At 36.7% G+C, this 22,161-nt stretch overlaps 1 long non-coding RNA gene across 1 annotated transcript; it reads right to left on the bottom strand.

Moving 5' to 3' along the window:
• Positions 1–399: 399 nt before the first annotated feature.
• On the bottom strand, positions 400–18,484 carry LOC124510497 (uncharacterized). Its single transcript, XR_006961715.1, has 3 exons — positions 18,189–18,484; positions 17,680–17,970; positions 400–618 (listed from the first exon to the last, which is right to left on the bottom strand). It is a non-coding gene; the product is annotated as an uncharacterized LOC124510497 (long non-coding RNA).
• Between the last annotated feature and the right edge of the window lie 3,677 nt (positions 18,485–22,161).

Here is a 22,161-nt window from a genome sequence, read left to right as displayed (position 1 = left end):
TTTTTTCTTTCTTTCTTTCTTTTTTTTTTTTTTTGGTATTTTTTTTTCAAGTGCATTTCTAAGCACTTTTTAACTCTTAATCTTGGCAACAACTCTTTGAGATAAGTAGTATTATTATCCCCAGTTTATGTGTACGTAAACTGAATGAGTAAAATGAATGAGTAATTTGTCCAAGGTCACCCAACTAGAAAATGTATCTTTAACTGTTTGGAATAAAGGAAAACCAGAGGTATCTAAATATTAGTCAGATCATTTGCCCTGAAACAAGTATTGTCAACACACAGCAAGATTTTTGGAGAGCGTAAAATTTCCCTTCGAAAATTGGAAGAATCTTTTTGAAAAGTGAAATTTAAATTTATCTTTAGGACAAACTGATGCTATTAAGACTGCAATCCCAAAGGCTTTTTTAGCTATGTAAATAAAAGATGGAAGATCTTTCTCTGAACCAGAGGCTGTTAAGGTAATTTAGCTTTGAGGAGTGGCAGTATTATGCAGGCATTACATTCCATACCATAAATATTGACTGAGTGAGTCCTCTGGGCCAGAGGCCACACCAGGTGCTGGGCTTACAGAGCTGAACAACAAAGATGTGGTTCTTGTCCTCATGGAGCTTACAACCTAGTGGGAGACACAAAAAATAAACTCGTCAATAAATGTTAATATGTTAGATGAGACGTTCCTACTATATAGATATTTTGCCAGAAGTTCCAAGCCTGAGATATTACACACTCTAAAGGTGCTGCTTTCTTGTTCAGAGAAGAAAGACAGGGTTTGAATTAGTGGTGAGTACATATAATACAAAACAAACAAATAAGGTAATTGTTAATTCCAAGGATACAAGTTATGTAAGGAAAGAAATGTAGTCGTGGAATATTACATATCTTGGCTCTAAACAGAGTTTACATAATTAAAATATTATAAGCAGCAATCACTGAGAATATACAAATGTTACTCAAAAGTACATAAATACAGTAAGAAAGAGAGACAAAGACAGAGAGGAGAGACATAGAAAGACAAAGAGAACAAAACAGATGAAGGGAAGATGGGAAGGAAATAAATAGGCAAGACGGATGATAGGCAGGCAGACAGACAGATGGAAACTAGGGGGTGGAAAGAGGAGAAGTACACGTGTGGTGGGGACAGATAATAAAAAAAGCTCAGGTAAAAGAAAAGGATAAATCCACTCTTCCCTCCTGAGAAGATGATAAAATCTAAAATTTAAAAAAATAGTTAAAAATATACTATCTAGAGATGTGTAGATAAAAATCAAAAGAATCAAAAGAACTAAGCAGGGACTAATATTTGTGTAATGAGCTTTATAAACTAAATTTGAAATGTTAATAAAAATAAAATGAACTATGGGGCACCTGGGTGGCTCAGTTAGTTAAGCGTACAACTTTGACTCAGGTCATGATCTCATGGTTTATGGGTTCGAGCCCCGCGTTGGGCTTGTGCTGACAGCTCAGACCCTGGAGCCTGCTTCAGATTCTGTGTCTCCCTCTCCCTCTGCTGCTCCCCCACTCGCGCTCTCTCTTTCTCAAAAATAAATAAACAGTAAAAAAAATTTTTAAAAAGTAGCAGGTGCTTTCTTAGCACAGTGGGCAGTGCGTCAGTCCCATAAAAAATTAAAATAAATAAAATTAAAATGAACTAAAGGCAAATAATATATGAAAGTATTTTATAGCTGCTAAGACATTGAATCACATCAGTATTTTAAGTCATTAGAATTTTATGGAGAAGTCATGTTTCATTGTCCAAGAGAATCTTTGTTGTTTTTCCTTTTGGCTAATATCTGAATCTGTGTAACACCTGCTAATTTTCCAAGTTTGCTCTTATGAATTGTCATGAACCATCACTTACTAACTGCCAAGTAGGTTCCTTTGGCCATGTGATTGGTTTAGCAATGTCAATCCATGATCAAAGGAAAACTAGGTTAGCTAGAATTGTATTGTCTCAACCATAAATTTTCAATAGTGTCCAAAAACAAAGGGAGTGCTGGGTGTATGGGTGGCTCAGTCAGTTGGGCATCTGACTCTTGATTTTGGCTCAGGTCATGATCCCAGGGTTGTGGGATTGAGCCCTGCGTTGGGCTCCGCACTGAGCGTGGAGCCTGCTTGGGATTCACTCTCTCCCCCTCTGGCCCTCTCCCCAGCTCATGCTCTCTCTTTCTCTCCAAATAAATAAATAAACTTTAAAAAATAAGTAACAATAAAAGCAAAACTTAAGTAAACTATGTATTAATTTCATATAATTAAAAATCTTGTGTAATTGTAATTAAAGTTTAGTAGGTGGCCTCCAATCCTCAAATGCAATATCTCTCTGTCTCCTTTAACTTCATTCAGTTACCTCAATTGCCTTTTGATGCCTGAAGTATTATCTGAGTGCTCAGCAGGGATCCACACTTGTTCAGTTTAAATTCCCGTGAATTGGTGCAAAGAAACTTTTTAGGGTGCTAGTGGGAAGTTGCTCTCACTAAGGGCAGTTCTAGGTGGAGAGACGAATTCTGCAGGAGAACGATGCCCAGGCATATTTCAACCCAACATTTATGCCATACTCACAGAATCCCACTTGGCCACCCACCCAGGTGGACAGTATTTTGATTCAGAAGTCATTTTAGAGGTCCTTTTAAGAAATAACTTGCCAAAGTTTAGTTACATAAATCCTTGAAAATAGCTAATAAAACTACTAACAATGACAGCTAACTTGTATAGGACATTTCTAAATAAATATAATTCTGTTTTTAAATTAGTCCCTCTTGCCAGTATATTGAAATGCTTGGAATTTTAAGTAAATCATCCTTAGGATCCCTTAACAATTTTGTACAGATGGAGGGCCACGTGGGTGAATATCTTGCATGCATGGGGATAAGATCCAGATGGCGAGAACGTAGAAAGGGTTGTTAGAAACATGTTGGAGGAGAGCATTGAAAACATCAAACACCGCGATTGTAAGTTATGGAAATAACTGTCCTAAACTCTAAAACAATGCAAAAATATGAAGATGTCAAAAGCTCATGGCATTTTCATTTAGGCTCTCTGGACTGAAAATATTTGTATTTTCTGTCAAGAAGAGACTTGCTTGAATATATAAATATATTCATACAAACATGCATATTAGTAAACATACATATGTATGTAATCTATATTACATGTACAGTATATATTACATATATTACATACATTGTGTATACATATGCATACATATGTTTGTGTGTGTATTTGTAGGTATATAGGCTTTTTAGAGGAAAATGTCATTAGTAAATGATAGAAAATATTCATTATTAAAATTTTATTTACTAATTTTCTTAATACCATCACCAAAGCTAGAAAATATAAAAATAAAAAAGATCATCATTTTTTACACAGATGGGAAAACACTCTCTGGGGACATCCAACCAGACTGATGTTTTGTCTGCACCAATTTTTTTGCAAACTATTTGGCATTCCTTGACAAGCTTGGCTTGCTTCCCTTACATGTTCAACATCAATATCTATGGGCAACTACATATATGTTCACACGGGGGTAAAGGCTATGTCAAACATCTACCAATATATATCTGTAATTATTTCTATGTGGCGTATGCTAGCTGCCTTATTTTCACTAAATACTAAGTTCTTTCAGAAATAGATATTTTTCTTATGTTCCCCATGATACACACATAGAAAATAGCACAGAATTTTTGTGACACTGTAGAATCAAATATGCATATATTTGAAATTATTTGTGTTTCCAACCACAGTTATTTCCATAAAACTGGCCATTAGGTTTCAGGAGATAAGTTTTCTCTTGAAGTTTTAATTTCTTAGCTGTCATAATGTATTTATTTCAGAAACATCTTTCCTTTTAAATAAACAAGTATTAGGATATCATCTAAAGTCTGTGAGGTTTCAGGAGGATATTTATTACACAGATTTGGAATAAGGTGGTATTCTTTACATCAGATGACTTCACTCTTCGGTAACCCAACAGTAATGCCCAAGGTCAAATAGCCTCACTGTAGTTCATTTAAATACACACTTTTTCAAAAATAGTGTGACATGAGGTTGGACCCTGATGTTACATCATATAGAAAATTAACTCAAAATGGGTCAAAGACCTAAACATAAAAGCTAAGCTATAAAATTCTAGAAGAAAACATAGGGGAAAGCTTCATGACATTTCATTTGGCAATGAATTCTTGCAAATAACACCAACAAAGCCAAATATAGATAAATTATACTATATCAAAATTAAAAAAAAAAACTTCTGTACATTAAAGAACACAATCAACAGAGTGATTTCCAAAGGCAACCTATGGAATAGAGAAAATATTTGCAGAGTTATTATCTCATAAGCAGTTAATATCCAGAATATATAAAGAGCTACAACTCAACAACAACAAAGAATGAAAAAAATGGACAAAGGATTTAAAGTAGACATTTCCCCGAGAAGATTCACAAATGATCAACAAACATATGAAAAGATACATAACATCACTAGTCATTCAGGAAATGCAAGTCAAAACAGTGAGTAATCACCTTACACCCATTAGAACGGCTACTATCAAAAAAGAAAGCGAGTGTTGGCAAGGATGTGAAGAAATTGGACCCTTGCTGCATTGTTGGTTTAAATGTAAAATGGTAAAGCTGCTGTGGAAAACAGCATAACGGGTCCGCAGAAAATTAAAATAGAATTACTTTATGATCCAGCAATTCTCCTTCTGAGCATATATCCAGAAGAATTGAAAGCAGAGTCTCAGATATTTTGTACATCCATGTTCATAGTAACGTTATTCACAGTAGCCAAAAGGTGGAGCAACTCAAATATCTGCTGGTGGATGAATAGGTAAATACGATATGGGATATATTTACAATGGAATTTTAAAAGGAAGAAAATTCTAGCATATGCTACAACATGGATGAACTTTGAGGACATTATACTAAGTAAAATAAGTCAGTCTTAGGCGCACCTGGGTGGTTCAGTGGGTTAAGTATCCAACCTCAGCTCAGGTCATGATCTCATGGCTCACGGGTTCAAGCCGACAGCTCAGAGCCTGGAGCCTGCTTCGGATTCTGTGTCTCCCTCTCTCTCTGTTCCTCCCCTGCTCTCACCCTCTCTCTCTTTCTTTCTCTCAAAAATGAATATTTAAAAAAAAATTTTAAGTAAAATAAGTCAGTCATAAAACAATAAATACTGTAAAATTCCTCTTAAGTGAGGGATCTAGGATAACTAAACTCACAGAAACAGAAAATTGAGTGGAAGAGAAGGTATTGGAGAGTTGTCTAATGGATATATAATTTCATTTTGCAAGGTGAAAAAGTTCTGGAGATGGGTCGCACAACAATATACTTAACACTACTGAACACTACAAATGGTAAATGTTATTTGACTACATTTTTTTAAAAAAAAAGATACAATGAACAAGTGCTTTCCAAGGGAGTGATAATCCTTGCCTGTACTGTACTCCCATATACAGGGGGACAGAGGCTATGATAGGCATTCTGAAGAAGAGACATGACATGGTTTGGGGGAAAGCAAAAAAGAATACAGCGGAAAAACTGTCACCTCTGGGATCAGTTAAACTAGGGTTTAACCATATTAAGCATTGTTATGTGGAGCCAAGGTCGCTGAATAGAACATTCTGGTTCCTGGCTCTTCTGTGTTAAAGAGAGGCAAAAAGGTAAACCTTATCAGACTGTTTTGAAGATGAATTGATATGAGTTTGCTAATACAGAGCCTAGAATACAGTTCCCCAATACAGAGCCTAGAACAAAGAAAGTACTAATATATCGTTGCTGTTATTGCTATAATTATTACTGTTCTTCAAAATGATCTGCTTCAAATCAAAATTGTTTTGAACTTTGGAAAATAAAGTAATAATATACCAGAGTTTATATTTAATAGATGGAAAAGTATGTAAGTTATTGAATCAATAAATTAGTGGTGAGTCTAAAAAAGTATAAATCCATCTCTGTTAGATAACTTTCTTAAATAACAGTTTCTTTCCCTAATCAAATAAACAGTACTCATCGAAGACTAAGTCCCACATTTACTTATTCACAAAGGATAAACTGAAGATAGTCAGAAATGTTATAAATTTTGGGGCGCCTGGGTGGCTCAGTTGGTTAAGTGTCTGACTTCGGCTCAGGTCATGATGTCACGGTGTGTGAATTCAAGCCCCGCGTCAGGCTCTGTGCTCACAGCTCAGAGCCTGGAGCCTGCTTTGGATTCTGTGTCTCCCTCTCTCTCTGCCCTGGCCCCCCTCGTGTTCTGTTTCTCTCTCTCTTTAAAAAATAAAATAAAATAGGGGCGCCTGGGTGGCGCAGTCGGTTAAGCGTCCGACTTCAGCCAGGTCACGATCTCGCGGTCCGTGAGTTCGAGCCCCGTGTCGGGCTCTGGGCTGATGGCTCAGAGCCTGGAGCCTGTTTCCGATTCTGTGTCTCCCTCTCTCTCTGCCCCTCCCCCGTTCATGCTCTGTCTCTCTCTGTCCCAAAAATAAATAAACGTTGAAAAAAAAATAATTAAAAAAATAAATAAATAAAATAAAATAAAATAAAACAAAACAAAATAATTTCAAAAAAAGAAATGTTACAAATTTTAAGTTAGTGAACATTGAAAGTTATTTAAAAAAATGATCATGAAAACCTGCACATTAAACTAGAAAAAAATGATTTCTCCTCTGTTAGTAACTGTTCATAGCTCAACTCCGTGGTCTTTCCTACCTGCTGCCATGGAACAACTGGAGACCTCAGTCATCCTCTTCCCGTAGAATTCTTACTAATTATTGAAATATCTTTTATTAGGTTCCTTTGTAAAACATAACATTTGATTACTGAGCTTGTATTTATATCACTCAGGGACCTGGGTTGGGTGCATATTTGGAGTCTCTAAGAGAAGTTATACTTGCAAGCAGATAATGGATGATGTCATATCCAGCCTCTAGTTGGGAGGTAAAATGACAGTTACATCTTTTCTGTATGGGTTTAAGATTACTCATTTCTTCATCCTTGCACTTGATAAAAATAAGAATGTGATAAAGATCAAAGTCACTCAAAAGGATTTTTTTTTAAGTACTAAGTTTTCACACTAGCTTTCTATAAAGTTCTTATATAATGTAATACAAGATCTCTCATTTGTATACATCACAATTCACTTTTATTAAGATGTCCCAGGGGCGCCTGGGTGGCGCAGTCGGTTAAGCGTCCGACTTCAGCCAGGTCACGATCTTGCGGTCCGGGAGTTCGAGCCCCGCGTCAGGCTCTGGGCTGATGGCTCAGAGCCTGGAACCTGTTTCCGATTCTGTGTCTCCCTCTCTTTCTGCCCCTCCCCCGTTCATGCTCTGTCTCTCTCTGTCCCAAAAATAAATAAAGGTTGAAAAAAATTTTATAAAAAAAAATAAAAGATGTCCTGAGGAAAAGATTAATTTAATTAAAATATTACTGGGGCATGACTGCTAAACATATGGTTTTAGATGGCTGACAAGATACTTTGCAGAAATTGAAACAACTACACCATTAAATCATACATTAACTGATGTATTTGCTCATGGCTACCTCTGTAAGCAAAAATGTAAACATCTGAAAACATAAAGGTGACATTCTTGAAGCACAAAACTTCTTTCACTGAGAATGTACACTTTCTAAAGTTAATACTGAGGCATCTTTGATTACTACCAGACCACACCGAATGAGAAAGTCAAGTTGTCAAGCCAAGCCTTTGTTTACAGAGCATAATCTAATTACCCAAGGATCAGTGTGGGAAAATAGGCCAGGATCTGACTTGACATCAGGGCACTTTTAATATTTCAGACAATCTATATTACATTCAGCCTCAGAGTGTGTGACTCGACCAAAAATGTTTTTGCAGAGTAACACAGAAATCAAGTTTGCCATCACTCCTGTGTATGTGTACCCACAGGGCCTTCACAAATAAAATTACTTACTTCCTACATGGTTTTCTAAGACATATTCATTATGCGTGTGAGCCTCTGAATTCAAGTAGAGTCTTGGCATCAGGAAGACTTCTCAAAGCCAATATGGAGATTAAGTACACCATGCTTGTTTTATATATGAATTGCCAGCATTTAATAAAGTTCCTGCCTACCTTCTGGACATTTATGTAGGGAGCCAAGAGAATAGGTTGACACTGTGAAGTCCCATCATCAGGGAAAGGACTGAAGGCATGGCTCTAGGGTTCAACATTCGTTTGGAGTTCCACCAATACTGTTTTCATTATAGTGAGCTTAAATAAGCATTAGCGGCCTTTCTATCAAAGAAATTAGTTCTTATGTGAATGGCCTATAAATAAGATTGTTATACAGTGGAATAATAGGAGCATATAATGAAACTTGATTTCCAGCCAAACAAACATATGGACATTAAAAATTAAAAAAAGGAAAATGTGCACTATATGGGTCCCATGTGGGATGATTGAAGTCATCCACTAACATGTGTGTCTGGATTCTATCCATTTAGGAGCACAAGATTCTTTCAGGCAGGGGACTGCTCTTACTGTCTAGGGGTGTTGGATGTGAGAAGATGTGGTTTCCTGTGGGGAGAAAGAAGGGTGAGGCAAAGTTTTCAACAGTTACCACGGTTTTGTTCAACATATTTTTTTGGATAATGGGATACTAAGAATCAAGGCAGTATTAACAATTACAGCATTCAATGTTATGTCCAAGCAAGTAATGATGCCTCTATTTTGTATGAAGGGTTATCTAACAAATACCTCCATAGTTTTAGTTATCTACATCAGGCCTCCTATTAATTTCATATATTCGCTTATAGACATTTATTCATTCAGTCAAGACCTGTATTGAGTATCTACCAATAAGACAATTTCTTAATAAATAAAAAAGATCACTTTATGTATCTCTACCAAAATAGTCCATTCATTCATATAATCCTAGTAACAATACCTAGAAACACATACCTAATCTTCTGTGATAGCATAAAGGACCAAAATAACGAACTGAATTATAGTTGAATAATCCACTTGAACTTTTTATGAACTTTAAAATCTGTGAAATGCCAGTTGAATATAAGAGAAAACACTTTATAGGTTGTTTATTTTTTTTTCATTTAACACCTAAAACTATATGGGTTCAGAGAAAACGCTATATAGAAAGTGATGCTGCTAATTGAGTATTTTGAGAACAGAGGAAATTAGTGGCTAAAACAAAATAAAGTCAGGTCAGCACAAATGCATATGCACACCCGCTGGAAATTTTCTACTACAATTGAGGTTGAGAAAATTTTGAGTGAGCTATTATGCTAAATAAATCATCAGTGGAATAAAACACAGATTTTATAAGCCTCCAATTTCACTATTTTATATTTTCTTTCCAGTACAACGGAAAATTCTTTTTATTTTTTTCAGGCAATGTTATTTTGGGGATTATATTGACCAAGCCGTAGCTCTTAACAAAGACTCAGACCTTTGTGTGGGAGAAAAAAGTGGTAGCGAGAAACTGACTACACTTACCAAAGATTTTGTCAACACATTTTATTGGATAATGGAATACCATACATCATGACATTGGCCGTATTAGTAATTACAACCAATGGCATTATCTCAGAGCTGTAATGATGGCTCCATTTTATACACAGTCATATTAGTTGTCTTACTGATGGGTCCAGTTTGACTATAAACTTTCTACTACTCTTTTTTCCATCTCCCCTCTTCCCTTTGGTCTTTTTATTCTCTAGATTTTTTTCAGCTTAGACTTTCCTTCCTCCAGGAATTTTGGGAGCACCAAGACTGAGTTGGGCTTCCCTGGATTTTCTCAGAGTACCTTGTACTTCCTCCCTCATTTCACCTGTGTTCTAATTTCTTGTTTAATATTTGTTCACCTGTCTAGCCACACACTCCCCGCTGTATGCTGTATGAGGGCAGAACTATCTCATTTACCACTCTCTCCTCAGCATCTATCACAATTCCTGGCACATAAACACTGCTCAGCATATGTTTGCTGAATGGATGAAATAATGAGTGAATGAAAAATGAATGAATTGATGTATGAATGAGAATCTGTAGACCTGGCTTCTAGATGCTGCTATTAACCATTTGTCTGGCTTTTGGCAGATCACTCACATCTCTCTGCCTTTGTTTCCTCAAGTTCAAAATGAGACCAGTAGGCAAAATGACTTCTAAAAACTTTACAGACCTCAGTGTATTTGGTCCTGTGATGAACACTCCCTTCAGAATACCGCTTCGCTTGCCTGATTAATGTTGTTCTGGACTTCATATGCCACATCGAGGGAGAATTGCTTCCATAAGCGAATGTGTAGTTAATAGCCCAAGTGCACCCCATTTGCTTAGCTTTTGAAGCAAAGTCTTGAACTACCACAGACTCTGTACATAGCATCTGCTGTGCAATGTTGAGACTATCACAGAAAATCAAATCGTAGTTAATAAAATACAGTGGGGTCCTATTTTACCTATCCCAGAACAGATAAATTACAATGTAAACTTCATCTCATGTATATTTTTCATTAGCCATTAAAAAAATAAGTCTACTATAAAACAAGACAATTGGAGTACGAAGATGAACATATAATCTCATTGTCATCATCAGATAAATATGTTTTGGCCACTGTCTATATGAATTCAAACAGAAAAAAGAATAGAAAGAAAAGAATAATATGGTGGATATTGAGTATAGAGAGAATGACCTTGAGAAGGTGTTCAAATATGCATGGATTATGTACTGGTGACGGTCTGTCCCAGGAAATTAGTACATCAGGAGAATTACTTTATCTTTTGATTTGTGTCTTAACTGGTCTGTTCCTGACCCAGCCAGGAAGACTGTCAGATAATAATAGCTAATCATTCATTCAGAGTTTACTATGTGTCAGGCACCATGACAAGAAATGTATTATTATTTCCAGTTTGCACATTAAGAAATTATAAAATATATGGGAGTACAGTACAGAGAATTGAGAAGAAGTTATCTGAATAAAGCCCAAGCATGTAGTTACCGTGTGTAGTGCCTCTGCTAACTGCTTGCTATGGTTATATTTCCAGCATTCAACATAGTTCCTGGCATATATATATATATATATATATATATATATATATATGTGTGTGTGTGTATACACACATATTAATTGTTAATTGATTAATAAGTTAGTAAATAGATGAATATATGGGATTCCAGAAGTAGACAGAGAGGCCAGAGAAGGCCTTTATCAGAGAAATCAGAGAAGCACTCTTTTATAGTATAGAGAAAGGATTTTGTGACAGATGTACATTTGTGACTTGCAATGTAGGGTGTGTGTGCATGTGTGTGTGTGTGTGTGTTCTCTTGTGTTAGCACATGTAATAATCTTAAAATGATAAAGTCTAAACTTAAAAGTGAGATTTCGGTATTATATTCCAATTTATAGCCAAACTAAATGTGACAGGATATAAACTCCTGACAAGTTAGGATTGTAATGGAAATCTTGGCAGTTCTTCAAGTATGTTTCTAGAGTATATTGTAATATTTTAACTCTTCGTATTTATGCCTGGAGTACAGTTAAATTACAGCATTTTCTCCACAGGCATTTAATCCAATAATTATAATTGAATCTATTCAGTTGCTCATTTTGATGTGATCCCTGGGCTTTTCCCTACTCACCAGACAGTATTCAATGAATTTGCAAAAGATTCATTAATATAAAATATTTTTAACCAGGGCAAGAAAAGGGTCACAATTTTTCCAGTATCATTAAGCACTTGTCAAACAATGACTCTGAATGGGAAAAGATAATTCGATGTACTATGAAATCTAGAGGTCCTAGTTTTAAAACATATGAACAAATATAAACTGGATTCTGTGGCATACCACACTATAGTATAGTTTGTATGGCTTCATAATGCAGTTGTGAAAGAATCACTGATGGTAAATTCTGATATCACTAGTTCCTTTGTATATCTTTCTGGGACTAAGAATTGGCAATGTTAGTAAATTAGTGAAATGTACCATGAAAATAGCCTAGAGGAAGTACAATTTATAAATGTGTGCATACTGAAATTACATGTTTTTAAAGAAGCATAGAAAAACCCTTAGAATTATCAAGGCATTACTTTAAAATGAAACTACCCATGACACAATGATAGACCTAGGGGTTTACACTATTTTAAAAGATCTTCTATGAAATGTATCAGAGTAAAAATTCCTTGTAAAGTGGCACAACTATGGCCCAAATGCTTAAGCTGGGACATATTCAGATTCTTAAGTGTATTTGCATATAAATAAATTCTCATTTTTATTTAGGGTTTTTGAAAATATTGTTAAAATATAAACAGAACTATATTATCAAGATGGAAATCAAGTGGAAATAACTTTTCCTCTCTATGATTTTTTTATGTTTTTTAATTGTTTTTTAATGATTTTTTAATGTTTATTTATTTATTTTGACAGAGAGAGAGAGAGTGCGTGAGCAGGGAAGGGGCAGAGAGAGAAGGAGAGAGAGAATCCCAAGCAGGTTCCATACCCATCACGGAAACTGACATGGGGTTTGATCGCACAAACGTGAGACTGTGACCTGAGCCAAAATCAAGGGTTGATGCTTAACTGACTGAGCCACCCAGGTGCCCCTACTCTATGTTTTTAAATTAGAAATCCCAAGTTCCCCAAAATGAATATTTCAGAGGTAAGTTCTTATATTGAATTGTATTCAATAGTTCAAATAATATTTATTAGAGAGAGAAAAATGAGTTGACCTCTGAGAACTTAGAAAAATGGGTAGTGTTTTGTGGTAAGACTGCCCAGATGTTTCAAATTCTGTTCTCTCTTCCTGTTCATTAAAGAAGATCACATAACCCTCCTCCAATGGAATGTGGGCACTAAAGATGTTTCATCACTTCTAAACCTGACCTTAGAATGTTCCTTAAGATCTTTCATGACGTTTCCCCTGTTGACATGACATGGAGTGCAGATATCCATGATGGTAAAGCCTCAAATATAGGAGAATCCTGGATTTCTGAGTGTCCACTTGGAGGGAAATCACCATGGAGAACTTATCCCACCTACATAAGACTACGACACAAGTGATAAGTACGATATTATTGTATCGTCTATTGATATTTGGAACTGACTTACTATAATAGCTAGTTTTAATTATCCTAACATACACAGAAAGGCTTCTATCCAGTGGGGTGGATAGTGAGACAAAGACCTAAATTACAGGGCATTGGTTTAGCACTTGGGCATGAGCTCTGCAGAAACAAAGCAGACTGGATGGCTAGAAATTTTTAGCCTCCTTGAGCTGTAAAATCCAGTTACATTTAGAAGCTAAAGAATAAGAGATGGGACCTCTGAGCCACACTGGCTCAGTAAAACTTTCAATTTCATAAGGTGACGAATAGCTGTCAGTGGAAGAGACCACCAGTCACTACCTGAAACAAACAAACAAACAAACAAAGCTCTGAATTTATTGCTTACTAAGAAGAGGAGAGCGGTATATAATCCATGAGCAGAGACTTGCCTCATGTACACAGAGTTTAGGGCAGCACTGAGTTCAGGAACTGGCAGGCCTTCAGAAACAGAAGTTGGAGATTGATCCCTAGTGCTAAAATGAGTAATACTGTTGTTGACTGGCTATCTTTTAGAAGGGTGTGCATTGGAGTGAGGGTGTTGTAGATTGGCTTTCCAAGTGCGATTACAGAGGCAAAGTTGTCATTTCATTGATTTAAAACCAGTACAAGTTGTTACTCCTTGCTATGGCCATAAAACAATTAATCTTTTCCTAGGGGATTAGGAACTTTTTATTTTCAGTCTAAGATGAAATTTTTAAAATATGTTTTTCTCACTCATGGATTTCCATAGTCCTAAAATAATCACTATTCAGTTGAGAGACAAGGGCATCAGACAGAGGAAGCAAAATAAAGCAATCTAAGGACTATATCTGGAAAAGAACATTAGGTATGCTTATTGACAAGTTTCACTGAAACAGGACCAACTGGATGTAAGTCAAATAGGTTAAAAGCCTACTAAGTTTTTGAAGGAATTGTATTGTGAGAGAAACCATGAACATGGCCTTTCATCAACCCTAGTCCTCCAACTTTCCATGACCACAAGGTTGGCATATACCTCAATGTCCACCTCCAATAAGTCCAAGGAGAGATACAGACCACAAAGAACATACAGGAGAGCAGAACCAGGGTCCACGGAGAATAATAGACAAAGCACCCCCTTCCAGAGAACAGAAGCAGGGCCTATTTAGACAGTTTCGACAGCAGGGACTCTCACAATGTCTGCCTTGCTGAATTTTATCACGGCTATGGAATAGCAATTGTCATGTGCCTTCCACTCTTTCTTTTTCTGAATGGGAGATTTTAATTATCGTTTACCAGTCCCTGCTCCATCACTATATATTGGTTGAGGGCATGGGGTCCCCACAAAATTGATCCCAAGTGAGTCTCTTCATAAAAACTATTAGAGAATAATACTGTAGAAAAAAATATGTATATATCCATGAGGAAGAAGAGGGATAAAAAAATATGTTAAGGAAGTAAATCAGTAAGAACTTATTGTTACAACTAAGTATTGCTTGGGCATCCTTGGGTGGCTCAGTCAGTTAAGCATCCAACTCTTGATTTCCGCTCAGGTCATGATCTCACAGTAAATGAAATTGAACCCACTTCCAGCTCTGCACTGATAGCCTGAGCCTGGCTGGGATTCTCTCTCTCCCCTCCCCTGCTCACACTTATGCACACACTCTCTAATTCTCAAAAAATAAATAAATACACATAAAAAAAATTAGCATTGTTGTAAAAAAAGTTCTAAAACTAAAATCTCATGATATTCACAAGTTATTTAGAGATGGACAAGTAGCAGTGGAAGTTAAAAGGAAGTTTGTGGAACAATTTGTTGTTGCATTTACAGTTTTTCTCCATCAGGCATGCAATTTGGGGCTTTGTACTGTAAAGGCACCCTAGTCCCATGTGAAGTAAGGAGCACCAATGTGTGTCAGACCAGGCATCTGCAGGTTGTGCTAGACCAGCTGTCCCATATTGTAGACCTCTTTACAAAAGCAACGAGGGACAGAGAAGAGAATTGGTGGGAGGGAATCCTGACCTCTTGGATCCACATGGTTTGACTATCGGTTTTGTGCTCCCTAAACATGTGGTCCCGAGATGGCTCTACATTTATTAATTACATGTGTTCTGATCACGGCTTTAAATTTTCGAGAGGCAAAGATTGGCTTCATCCACTGCTATGAACTGAATGTTTATAATCCACTCCTCAAATTCATATATTGGGGTCCTAGTCCCCACTGTGATGGTATTTGGAAGTGAGGCCTTTGGGAGGTAATTAGGTTTAGATGAGGTTATGAGCATGGAGCCCTATGATGGGATTAGTGTCTTCATAAGAAGAGAAAGAGACCAGACCTCTCTCTCTTTCTCTGTCCGTCTCTTTGTTTCTCTGTTCCTCTGTCTGTTTCTGTTTGCTTCTCTGTCTCTCTGTTTCCTCCATGTGAGGATAAAGCAAGAAGACAGCCAGCCATCTATAAGTCAGGAAGAGGGTTCTTACCAGAACCTAATGATGCTGGCATCCTGATCTTGAACTTCTAGAAATGTGAGAAATCCACTTTTGTTGCTTAAGCCACCTATGGCTTAAACTATGGAATTTGTTACAACAGATCAAGCTAACTGAACACTCACAAAAGGATAATGAACTTTATTTACAAACAAATTAAAATTAATGGAAATGTCTGTTTTTTAGGATTGAAGCAAAGAAACAACACAGTAAAATTTTTGCAAACCCAAAAGCAACGGAGAAAACTGAAAAGCCTGATGTTTGGAACACCTGTCTCTAGGAATCAATTTTGATCATAAAACTAAATGAAGCCTAGAGTGTTTTAAGACTTATATTTCCATCTTACTATCAGAAAGGAGCAATGGAGCAGTGGAATGAAAGCATAATAAAGGAAGACCAGCTTCATTAAGCTAGAAGAAGAAAGGGATTTCCTTAGGAAGAATGTTGAGATTTTAGGCAGATGAGGCAAATGCAACAAAGAAAACGAGATCTGATAGCATGGGCTAGAATTATGGAACGGGAAAACATACCCAGGTGTAGCTACTTAAAATAATAATAAAAATGTGGGGAGGGAGAAGAAGGATTTTAGTTACTTATATATCAGAAAGAGTGATTAAGGCTCAAAGAAATCTACCAGAGAAAGGCAGGCAAGATCTCATAGATCAGACTAAAAAGAATTCCCTGGAGGAACCATAATCAGGGAACTATTGATATGGATCCTCTTAAAGTTATTGATAGAGCCAATAAGTCCAATTGGGAGACCAGCCCTTGAAAATTAAGCATTATTAAGGGACATTTGGATGACATGGTTATAGTAAGGGGGAAGCAATTATTGCCTATGCCTCCAAGAACCATGCCCAATAAGAAGGACAAAGGAAGGCACAGGGAAGTTAAAACACTCAAAGGAAAGCCAGGCAGTGTAATGACTAACAGAGTGGGCCTGTGTTAGAAGTGGGTTTGAGGGAGGGTACCTCCTGAGTAGAATTACTCAACTTCTGCCATTAATGTAGCATAAATTATTTAAGCCCTGGAACATTCCAAAATGGAGGGGGGTTTCTGCCTTGTGGAGGACATGGTGGAGGGATAGGTCCTGATAGGCAAAACCTCAGAAGCATCAAGAGCTCTTTTGGTGAGGAATGTGCAGAAGGGGATTCTCCTGCTGATACACATGGAGAAAATGTCCCTGAGAGTCATGTTTTCCTGTTCCTACAATTTCATACAGAGGCCACTGAAACATCCATGATTCAGGCCTTAAAAGGTTTATTTGCCATAAATTTATTATTCATTCATTCATTTAGGTATAGACCTTGAGAGAGCTCTTCAGTATTGCATTACAATTTCAGAATTACAGGGCAAAAAGGGGAAGTCAAGTTACAACTTAGAAGCATTTGAATCCACTGGGCAGAGAGGATTTAGCATTCCAGGATGGCTCAGACAACTCAACTTCTGGAGTCCTAAAGGCACTTCATCAATGCTCTGCTGTAGTTGCAGATGGAATCCCAGTTCCACTCAGGTGCTGGAGTGAGAGGAGTAAACTGGGGGGAGTAGTTTTCAGATTTAATGATTGTGAACTTAACCTTTTCCTGCATTTTCACTTAGAGCAAGGAAATTTTTACTTTATCAATTTTATCAAACCCGCAGATTTGATAACAAAAGAAATTTCATCATCAAAAGCATCTCTACATTGACTTACTATGGACGACCAGAGAATCCATTATTGTATCATTTTGTTTTATGCATTTGCTCTGGTAAGCTATGTGGACCTACGTGTCTCCACATAATTTGGAATAGGGAATAGAGTAATGGTAGAGTGATCAGATAACTATCTTCAGATAGAACGGGGCTTGCCGTTAGTTTGATTAGTACAAACTCCGACCCATGTCAGCAACAAAATCTAAACTGCACACTGTAGAATGAGGTAGATACACAAGAGAGGTTAGGGGTCCATGAGGACAGGAGCTGGACTATCGTGAGGGAGTGTGTGTGTGTGTGTGTGTGTGTGCACATGTGTGTGGCGAGGTGGTGGCTAGTCATACCTCTGGTTTATTTTAAGCTTAATGGTTAAGAAATGAAAGTACCAGAGAACGTTCGAAAGGAACTGCTTTTCCCTTTGCCTTCTGATTCTCTAAACCCTTTGGCTAGCACACAGTTCTGGCAGCTTGCCCATCTCTCACCTGCTCCTGAAGGAGGACTGAGTTATCTGACTGATGGATGGCATCATCCATGGTCCGGGTTTGTCAACTGAAGGGAACTGATCCACCGGCGGGGAGCCCCAGATCAATTTGAGACAGGAATTCTGCTCTAATTCTGGATGTTTCCGCAGGCAGGCTAGCCCAAGTTCTCAACTTGAAATGGAGGAGCGAGTTCTTTTCATCAAGAGATGTGGAGTCGTGTTACCCAACTGATCTTATTGGGAATAAAGCTGATATGTTCATCTCCATCTGGGTCTGATTTCTCAAATGCATCTGAACGTGAGAGGGGAAGAAAACAATATTATTAACTGCTTCCCTAAACATCAACCCCCCTCCCTATGCATCCTACGTTATTGCCTCAGCTTGGGGTGACTGACACCAAAACTTTCCCCCTTTAGGACAAACAAATGCCTAACTGACAAGTAGACTTAACCCTAATTTACATTTTCCATAAAAAAGGAAGAACATGCAGTGGAAAGGCAGAAACGTACGGTGAATCACAACTACTTCGGAACGCTGGGTCCATCGCGATGTGAGCATGCGCACAGCAAACCATCTTCTCTGAGCTTTTCTCTAAAAAGCAGCTAGTATTGGGCCCAGTTCAACAATTGATTATTCTTTTTAGTATTAGTAATAACTTCTTAAGCAAAAGCAAATTTTTGAGATAACGTTCCACAGTTTCTAGGTCATCATATTAATTCCTTTTAGTCCAGCCTTTGCCCCTGAAGAACGAGTAATCGAATCCAAACTAAAGAAGTTTTGCTTTATTTGCTAAATAAAAAAGTGCAATGTAAAAAATCGTATAAAGGAACATCTGTCAAGGGAAAGTCATACATTCTTTACTTGGTAAAGTTCTAGTTTGTGCTCCGTTATTTATGGGACAGGTTTAAGATCATGTTGGGTGGCCCAGCTGTTCCTCCTGTGCATTAGGAATGTTGGGCCCTGCATACTTCTTAAATCCAAAAGCAATAGCTCTTTCCCTTATGATCCAGCTCAAGATGGAGTTAGAGTTGGTTGGACCAAAAGTTGAGCAGGGCCATAAACCAAAGCTGGGCTTTGCTTCTTCTGGTTTGCATGCTTTCTGTGGTTTATAGCGTGATCAGTAACCAGGAGAGCTCCATACAAGCAGCTCATTGCATCTGGGTAAAAATGTATGCAAAATTATAAACACTGGCAACAGCCTCAGCTGAGAGGAGGCACCATGTTTATTCAAGGATATGGCATGATAGTAATCCAACTTCTGGCATATGATTTATTTTTTAAGGCCAAAAGTCAAATGACCCACGTTAGAAGGCTTTTATTGAAGCCTCAGGCATGTAGTGCTCATTTGATTTTTAGAAGAAATCAACAAGACGCGTAGGTGAGTAAAGGGGGAAAGTATAGAGAGGGTTAAAAAAAAAACCTCTTGCTAACATGAAATCCATTTTAGAGATTTTTTTTTAATCTTTGAAAGAGTGATATTACTGGACCAAAGGATAGCCTCTCCATAAAGAAAACACTATACCACTTCTCAAAGTCATTCTTAATATGCATCTAAAGTTTCATTGTTAAAGAGTCAAATTTTCCAAATCAGAGAAAAGTATTACTTCATGGTTCCCAAGTTTCCAATCACTTAACGTATGAAACATTGAAGTTTAAGAGTCAAACGCTCCAAGTGAAAAGCATCTGTTTGATGTCGGCGAGGTCTCTGACAAATTCAGTGTTAAAAGACTCTTTGTGCTGTTCTTTGAAAATATATCACTTTGTAATAAATCTCTGGGCTCTGACACACTCAGTGATGAGGTTTGCTTTATAGACTTATGCAAGAGGATCTGTTCACCGCACCTGGCTCTCTATGAGATGAGAGTGGCAGATTTTAAAATCTAAATTAACATACAGCTTCACATTTAGGTGCTGACCTACGGATCTGTATTTTCTTTTCATTCAGAACATACATTCCCACAAGAGTCAAAGCTCCTGGCCTTTCCAACTTTATATTTCTTTTCCATTTCTGGAAAAGAAGATACCAAATTGTAAAAGAGGCAAGAGATTAAAGCTGCTGAAATATTACCTATGGAAGGGGCTGACTCCATGTCATTATGGTGCATGGATTGCGAGATTGTTTGTACAATTATTTCAGCCACTGCGGGAGCTGGTTGATTTGCACAGAGAACGAATTCAATGTGAGATATTCTATTTTGTGGTTGTTTCAAGGCATGGAGGCCATGGTAAAAATGGGTATCTTACTCAACATTGAGGAGTATTGTGATGGTCAATTAGTAACACATTTCATTAGGAAAATTGTATTATATGTTCACTAGAGAATCTTCAGATAACACAGATAAGCACAAAGGAAATGAATCCCTCTGCTAGAAATAGTCACTTTGGCATACACTGATTTCTCTTACACACACACACACACACACACACACACACATGCTCATGAGCTGGCTCAACATGTGCCTTATTTTTTCCAGTATCTGGCCTTTATAAAAATGGGATCATCTTATTTGTAGTCTTTCTTTTATCACCTAACATCACTAATGTTTTTCAGATTCATCCATATTATTGAGTGTAATTCATTCCTGTGTAATATATTTCATAGTGTTAAAATACTACTATTTATATGCATTCTGCTGATAGCTATACATTTGAGTTGTTAAGAGGTGTGTGTGTGTGTGTGTGTGTGTGTTGTTTTTATGAACACTACTGACATGAACATTCTTGTGCATGTCTCCTGATAAGTGTACAAGAGTCCCTATTGTGATCCAGAAAATACTGGATCATAAATTATGCCAATGTTTGGCTATGCAATAAAATATCAATTTATTTCTCGAAGTGGATTATACCCAAGACTCCCACCCAAAGTATATAAAAGAGCATTAAAGTTGTGATTGTTTCATATGGTTACCTATACTGGATTTTTTCTTTTTTCTTTTCGTTTTAGCTATTCTTACTTGCGGGGGTGTCATGGTATGGCATTGGGCTTCAATTAGCATTTCTCTCATGACCAGTGAAGCTAAGCACCTATTCATGTGTTTAGTAGACATTTGGATTTTTTTTTTTTTGAAATGTCTGCACATATCTTTTACCCACTTTCTACTGGCTTTGTATTTTACTTAATGAACTGTGGGATTTTGATAACACATTTTGAGCTTGTTGTTGAATAAATTGGTGGCAAATATTTTCTCCCGTCCTCTGATTTTACCTTCCCACTCTTTTTATGGTATCTTTCGATGAACAGAAACTCTTACTTTTAATTTAACCAGTTTATTGAATGTTCCTGTTTTAGCTGGCACATTTTGTGTCTCACCAATTGTGTTTAAAAATATATTTGCCTTCTCCAAAGTCACAAAGATATTTTCCTATGTTCAATTCTGAAAGTTTAGCTGTATTACCCTTTATAGTTAGATCTACATTTCCTCTGAAGTTGATTTTTGTGTGTGGTGCAGTAGGATTCAAGATTCGCTTTTTTTCCACATAAATATTCAATTTACATAGCATCATCTACTGAAATGACTATGCTTTCCTACCACTCCCCTGTTACTTTTGTCAGAATCTGGTGCCCATACACATGTGAGTCTGTTTCCCTCGGTTCCGTTGGCCTATTACATCAGTGGCTCAAAATATTCATATTATTTTATAATAGGTCTCATGCTGGTAGCATAAATCTTCCAACCTTTTAATTATTCTTGTAGTTAGACTTGACTGTTGCAAGCCCTTTGAATTTCCTTTTAAATTTTAGAATCAGCACGTCACTATCCACAAAAAAGTTGACATTTCAGCTGGAATGTATTGAAGTTATAGTTCAATTTGGGGAAAATAAACATCATTACGATAATGACTTTTGCTTTTAATGAACATGGTATATATTCCAATTATTTAGGATTACTTTAGTTTCTCTTGATAATGTTTTGAATTTGTTTAATTATTTTTGGTATTTAATGTAGAGGTATTATATTTACTCACAGATGTATGCTGATTTTTTATTTAAACGTAGTTTTTAAATTTAATTTTGTCTTTGTTTGTTGCTAGTATATAGAAATACAATTTGTTTTATTGATCTGGTATAAGGCAAACTTGCAAATTTCACTCATTAATTGTAAGAGTTTGCTTGTACATCATTTGGGTTTTCTATGTTTAAAATCATTTTGTCTCCAAAATTGCAATTTTATTTCTTCTTCTCCAATTCTGAATGCCTTTTATTTCTTTTCTTGCCTGTTGCACTAAGTAGGATCTCTAGTTCAATGTTTGAGCTAGAGTAGACAACACTGTCCCATTGCCAATATCAAGGGAGGAATCTTCCAATAAATAACAAATAAAATGATGTAGGGATTTTATAGATACACTTCATCAGATTAAGGAAGTTTTCTTCTATTCCTAGATTCTAAGAGTTTTTAATCATGAATGGATGTTAAATATTATTTTTCTATTAGAAAGATGATAAACATGAAAGAAAATCCACATGATCTTTCTCCCTTTTCT

This window comes from Lynx rufus, unplaced genomic scaffold (genome assembly GCF_022079265.1).
Source record: "Lynx rufus isolate CCGP_SWC_20201006 ecotype Redwood Valley unplaced genomic scaffold, mLynRuf1.p SCAF_15, whole genome shotgun sequence".
Taxonomy (NCBI): domain Eukaryota; kingdom Metazoa; phylum Chordata; class Mammalia; order Carnivora; family Felidae; genus Lynx; species Lynx rufus.
The sequence above is the reverse complement of the archived record's forward strand: the minus strand, read 5'-3'. Positions and strand labels throughout refer to the sequence as shown.